Source organism: Lolium perenne, chromosome 5 (genome assembly GCF_019359855.2).
Source record: "Lolium perenne isolate Kyuss_39 chromosome 5, Kyuss_2.0, whole genome shotgun sequence".
NCBI lineage: Eukaryota > Viridiplantae > Streptophyta > Magnoliopsida > Poales > Poaceae > Lolium > Lolium perenne.
The window spans coordinates 126404607-126411712 of NC_067248.2; the positions used below are offsets into that span (position 1 = coordinate 126404607).

General features: G+C 43.7%; 1 long non-coding RNA gene across 1 annotated transcript; it reads left to right on the forward strand.

The window, feature by feature from the left end:
* The first annotated feature begins 1261 nt into the window (after nt 1-1261).
* LOC127299850 (uncharacterized) lies at nt 1262-3411 on the forward strand. Its single transcript, XR_007850738.2, has 3 exons — nt 1262-1709; nt 1919-2187; nt 2304-3411. It is a non-coding gene; the product is annotated as an uncharacterized lncRNA (long non-coding RNA).
* Nucleotides 3412-7106: the final 3695 nt, after the last annotated feature.

Below are 7106 nucleotides of genomic sequence, written 5' to 3' on the forward strand. Positions count from 1 at the left end.
TTTGAAATGTTGAAAAATTTCGACAAAAAGTTCTACATGTACATCTCTAAATATATTTGCATATTGAGAGTGGATTTGTTGCCACCGGGTGGCACTGCCCCCCCTATGGCTGCCGTCGGATGACTGTTTTGAGATTCGTTTTGAGCTACCGAGATTTGCACGTCTCGTTGTGTAAACTATCTTGTACCCTAATTACACGCATGCAAAGTCAGGAAGTGCAGCACGTTGCAGCGATGTAACAAGCTTATGTCAGCTCATGCATGTGGCAAACTGCGCCGAAAAATTTAATTCCATGGCGCGCCCGTACCGATGCTCTGCATGCATTCGGCGCTATGCTACTGAGCGCTTGATGTATGCTTGTCTGCGCTGTTCGTTCCCTTTCGGAGTATATGATAAATAATGCGCCGTACGTGATGATGCCCTGTACCTGGTCGATCCTTACAATGCCGCTAGTACTATTCATACGTACATACGGGCACACAAGAAGCTGATGGATTGCAAGTTTGCAACAGGTGTGTACATATCAAGTCAGCTAGTACTACTCACGCATACATGGGAAGCTGCAACAGGTGCAAGTATTGCACCTGGGATTTCTTTATTGCATCAACTCCTATGTATATATATGCAGATTTCTGTCCACTGTCTGATGAGCCAACCACACACTGCGATTCTAGTACTGCTGCGTGTATGCTTCTCCACCTTTGACTAGTTGGACCACAGCCACTTTACAGAATCTAGCTAAATTCAGCATGCGCCCCGCTGTGCACTGCAGGTGATTTGCAGGACTGGCCCTGATCAGTGCATGCGCTTGATTCCATCTCCACCCGGTGGCACGAATCGCAAAGCGTGAACTGACGGCATCGGGAGGGGGGTAGTGCCACCGGGTGGCAACACCTTATTTTGCATATTTGCATTCATCAAGTTTCGCGATGAACAAATATTTTTGTTTAGTCTATGTAAAAATGAGAAAAACTATCTTCTAAAAAGCTTAATTTTTAACATTGAACTTTATCTTTTTTACATACGTCATATGACACGTTGATTTTTTATGAAACGATTTTGTGAGCGCGTAACATGTGAAGGTTTAAATGCAATTTTTTCGTTTCAATTTTTATAATTTTAAAATATGTGTAACATGTATTATAAAATAAAGTAAGCATATATTCCCATGTGCCAAAACACCACCATTCAGACATCTTGCTTGTAGACAAAAGGGGATCACACCTGGCTGCTAGCAATTTGTTCTGCAGGTCGGCTGCGCACAGCTGCAGATCGAGAGCAGCGGCACATCTATTTACCAAAATTAAGCATGCTCTGTGTGAGGCTGCGGAGGTGGAGATCTTCAGCAGGGTGGGTCGCCCTCCTCTTTGTCCAATGAGATGTCGATGATAGCGTCCGGTGCTGCTAGCTTGGTGATGCGGCTAGTGTCCGCAGCGATGATGTGTGTGGCGCTGCGGATGCGGTTGGCCTGGCCGTCTGGTTCTGCCGCCGGAAGGGGAAGGATAGTGTGAGCGTGGAGCGGTCTTGAATTTCATCTTTCTTGGAGGCTGTCTGTGGAGGATAGTACCTAAGTTTGTCGGTCCGCGGGTGTCGTTGGAGTTGGCTGGGGAAAGGTTCTTGGTACAGCTGGTTCTGCGGATCTTCTTCGGTGGCTTTTCTGGCGGGTGGCCGTGTCCTCGATCAAGTGTGGGCTGAGCTGCAACTAACGGGTATGTTATTCTCCCCTGCATATGCCTACTGTGAAGAAAAATATGTGATAGAACTTGGAATCGAAATTATGGAGTGTGTAACACCAATTTTATATGTGTTCACTGTTGTTAGCAATTGGCCGTTTTGTACCATTTTTCTCAGATTGTTGTCTTTATCATGCCAACCCTGACCTAGTACTTCATTTGATCCTCTGAATCGAGCTATAAAGGGGAGGGCAACAGCGGTGGGATGAGATTTGGAGGGTGGCAATGGCAGATGCGAGCATGGATCTGGTGCACATAGTAGAAATCTGGGCGGAGGAGAAGGCTGGCTAAGATTCGGGCCTGGACGCACAGGCGCTAAAGACGATGGGGCTCCGCTAGATTCAGGAAGAGGAGTCTCGTGAGCGAGCTGGTGATGAGCGGGCTGGTGGTCAGAACAGGAATGCCGCACATGAGCTTGTGTTGGACCGTTACTACTCGCTATTGCATCTGCAAGGTAAGTTTACTTTGCAATGCTTTGTTTATATCAAGTGAAATAGTTAGCAGTAAACCGTGTAGGAGAGCGTGGTATTATGGCAAGATAAATTCAGAAGGGACCCAATTTCTTGTCAGGCTGCAGAGTCTCTAAATGGGCATGGCGAAGTTTGCGCCACTTGTATGTGTCCACTTTAAGGAGCACTACATAAGATACATCGGGGTCTTGATGCCAAAATTTGACAAACTGGTTGTCTGATAAGAAGGCAGGTCTGTAGCCTAGCTGCCTACTTTCCTTGTTCTGGTCATGTGTTGCGTGTGCAGACATGGCAGCGGCTGTAATAAGAATAGGCTGCCAAAACTACGGTTTTCTACAATGGTATATGAAGTGTGCAACGGATAAGCATGTTAGACGATCAACCTAGTAAAGCTAGCCTTATTGTTTATCTGCAAGAAATTCCTTGGCAGGTCTTCTTTCTCATGTTGTTTGCACTCCAAGTGATGGACAGATTTGTTGATGGGTGCAACAATGTAATTTGGTTTGCAATATACTATCGATGAGGAGGTATACCTTTTTTTTGGTTCCTGATTTGTCTTTCATGGGATAAGATCAGTTAATCTCGTTACCACTCCAACAATATCTGAAACATACAGTAAAAGAAAGAACTGAAAGAACATGACAACAGACAATACAGTACGCAATTAGTGCACAGGCCTTGCTGAAAATCTGACAGGAGAAATTTTGTTCCTCTGCATGGCAGGGCATCATCACATACAGAGGAAAGTTTTCAAGTTCCGGTAGAACCTGGGTGATTTTTATGTTCTGGTTAATTCTGATATATTACGGGTGATCTGCTATCTTGCATTTGGGCCGGGCAGATCATGTATAAACGACCATCATATCTTCGGATAATTAGTGGCACCATAGGCTGAAACTTACTGCTAGTTGTGCTGCGTAAAAAAAAATTGAGAGCATACATTCCAAGCTAAATGCATGAATTTTGTGTGCAGGAGATGGTGGCGAATTTAAGGATGTAAATATTCAGTTAGCAAGCATTGATGCCGAAATCAAGGATGTAAATATTAAGTTAGCTCTAATATATTGAAAAGTAAAGCCAGTTGAGAGTAGATCAAACACTAATAGATAATTAAATGCGCTCAGATGATATATACTATTATAGCTTTCCCTATCTAAAGGATGAGTAAGTATTGATAATTAATTAGATGATAAGGCCAGGCTAACTGCTTAGACCTCTTGTGTAGGTAATGATGGAGGGATCGAGTATCTCAATGTTCAGAAGGTAGTAGTTGGTCAACGACAATGAACTCCAGTTCATAGACATTTTATTGTTGATCAATGGTCTCCCAGATCTAGGAAACACGCACAACAACATTCCTCTGAGATCCTTCAGGTACGAAATCTTTCACCAACATTGCTTGCATTACTACTTTTCTAGGTTTCGTGCACCATCATATCTTCAGTCAGCCATGAATGCTGGTCGAATTTGAAGGCTGGAGAGTGCAGATAGACACATTAGATTGACCAACCTAAACCTATGCATAAGCCACCAGACAGATTCAAATTAACAAATGAGTGCATGTAAAAGAAAACAAAAGAAATAAGTGCATGAGCTGAACACAAAGCAGACAATAAATCCATCTCTTACCTTGCAACGGGAATGTGAAGAAACACCCTTCCAGGGCTGAAGATTGGATAAGAGAACAGAAGACCAAACACGGAAAAGATTAACCACCATGCTCAACCCTTTCTCTCTGCATCTAAGACATACAAACCATAATCAGGAAGATCATACTTCATATTTTTGATTAATGTCTCATACACAGGAAAAGCAAGTGGAAATGACCAAACCGTAACTGATAATAGTACACATAATATCAGGAAAAGCAAGAAAAAAAAGAGTAAACTACAACTGATCATGGTGAACTATATACATGCTCCGCACAACCTTAGCATAATAACAAAAAAAATTATTTCAAGGAAAATAGCTTATAAGGTTTGAACTCTTTCGTCTATCTGTAAAATTGTAATAGTTAATTTCATCGCTCGGTCAAATTGTAACAGTTTAACATATCCAGTAAAACTGTTACTTGAGTGACATAAATGATAGTAGTAAAAGGCAAACCCAACTCACCAAATAATTATTATACGCATGCACCCATTGGTCGGCTGTCGATGGACTAACCAAGATGGCCTCACTTTTAATCCCAATTACAGTGTAGGCCTCCAAACCAAATATATGATCATGCTACCAATCATTTACTATAAAGACACCTCCTAGGAAACAAATTAATCTAGACTTTTCTCGATATAAACAACTGAATATACATCATTTAACTGCTACCCTAACAGTATGCTGACAATTTCATGTTACTTTTAGTTTTTAGAAGCAAGTCTTTATAATTTAACAGGTACGTTTGCATGCTAATTATTAATTAGTACTGCTAAATTGAAGAAAACATAGAAATCGGTAACACACTCGGGTTTACCAAATGTGATTCAAAAATTGATAAGTAGCAGACCGTGAGTAGTCCTACTGAAACAGAAATATGATAAATCACCAGAGCAAGAAAGGCCCTATTAGAACTTTTATAAGATATCCAAGACCAACTGTTCAGAAGTTCATGTTAAAAAAATCAAGAGGTCATGTTCACTGTAATTTGAACAAAGAGGCGGGGTCTATATTAGGTGAAACCCTTTCCTGCTTCTTACTTAAAGCACTGTTCCTAAAGAATAATTGAAACCCTGATATGAATTGCAGTATCATGCATATGAACATTTTAGTATAAAGATCATATGCACAAGCTATAAATTAGCCAATTCAAGCATGAGAAATCGAGCATGATGTCGAGAAGTTGTGAGAGAAGGCAAAGTAGTATTGGAGGAGTAACATGGCTACTTGTACTTCCATGGGGATATATTTTAAGCAGTAGCATTTGTGTCAAGGGGAGTCCCTAGCTAAACCAACGGTTATGTTACGGTGTTACCTCTGTATGTTCTGAAATTTTCATAAGACAAAAGTAGCGGACAGCAGCACTTTACGACCATATCTATTATTTATCTTCAAAGAGCGAATCTCGGAATCTGTGAGAACTAAGTAATTATTGGTTATTACCTTGCAGTAGACATTGCATGTGTCTTGCAGTACATGACCACAAGGTAGGCTCCGACGCTTCAAATTTACAGTCGTGGATGTTGTAGCAAAAAAATTGATCTCTCACCAATCCTGGGTGGACACATGCACTACTCTCCATTTACCCTAGCTGACTGCTTGCAAAATCCTGAACAATGTAACCTCCCGCACCTAGATTGAACATTTATCTGTAGAGTGAAACACATGCAAAATTGACAACTCACAGATTACACGTTATAATGCATGAACACAATAAAACTATACTGGAAGTTTAGCCCAGTTCTACCAGTGGAACAACTTTAGTAAACAGTCATTATATGCAAAGGGTGTAATATGGGCTACCTGAATTATTCACCCAAGATATAGAGTGGCCATCAAGTTGTCCTTCATCAGCCTGCTCCACGTCACAGCAAGGTTCGACCTCCACCGGAGGGGACCGTGACGGATGCACCTAGTGATGCCATCCTAGATGCAGGAAACAGGATACTGGCATTCCACGAACCCTTGCACACTATCTGCAGCTACCGCCTTGTTGGCAGGCCGGTGGAAATAAGCTGTTCATCGTCCATCCCTAGATGATGCCACAGGTGTAGCACACATTTTAGTCTTTTGTTTCCGCTGCCACTGCTCGCTATGCATGCCCCATTGATGGTGCTTCTTTATTTCCGATCGGAATTGAGGAGAGGGATACACGGGGGAGAAGCACCTTAATTCTGCTTCTTTATTTCCGATCTGAATTAAGGGAAGATGGATACACAAGGGATAAGCAGCTTACTGCATCTGCTCTGAGATGCGAAGTCTCCATACTGTCATCTGCGAGGCAGATGCACATAGCGCGCACACGAAAGACCAGAGCCGCCGTGAAGCACGCATTTGTGTTGATAAGCCCGAGCGCCTGAACCCAACCAGGTCGGACCTCCTCCCCATGCCCCGGCACCACGACGGTCTCCTCCACTGATTCCCCTATGATGCCGCCACCATCAGAACGCCTCTGGAAAGATCTGAATTTCTCCCACATCGCTGGCACATCACCATGTCGGTCTCCTCCGCCGATTCGCCACCGCCGCGACGTCGTTCCTCTCTAGTTCGTGACTGCCGGAGAGATCAAGCGCGCATGTGATCCTCCGCATCCCTACTTACCCTTCGCGTCCAATCTCCTCGAGCGGCTCCTAGGTGTGGTTACGGTGGGTGACAATCAGAGGTGTGCTGCTGGTTGAGGTGGCTATGGTGAAGGGTGCCGGCAAGGGGGAAGCTCCAGGGGTGGCCGGTGGAGATGGAGGTCGGCCAGGAAGGTGGAAAATAGAGGAGATCGTGGGGGAAGAATCCAGAGAGATGACGTGTGTGGTAGGGGTGGGGTCTTGGCACCGCTTTGACCAAAGTGAACCAAACCGTGAAGGAGGGAAAGGTCATCGGGAGCCAATCTCAACAATATGTAGAGGCAAAGCCTATTAACCGGTATCCGGTTACCCTCTAGGCCAAAATTTTTTTTTTACTGAAAGCAACGATGGAGTCAGTCAATGTACCAAACAGAAAAGCAACGACGTGTCACACAACCATTGATGAATGAAAGGATAAATAGATCATGAACAGTGGTTGTGGCAATAGAATTCCTCTAAATCAGCCACCCTTTATATAGTGTATAATTTGCCAGGCTTAGTGACCACGGGCTGGCTCCGCCTCTTCAATTGAGGCCGCGTTGGATTTCAGGCAGCGCATGGCGGCAGAGCGGGCAGAGGCGCTTCCGCGTGAACCACTCATCGATACACCTCTGGTGGAACTGATGGCTGCC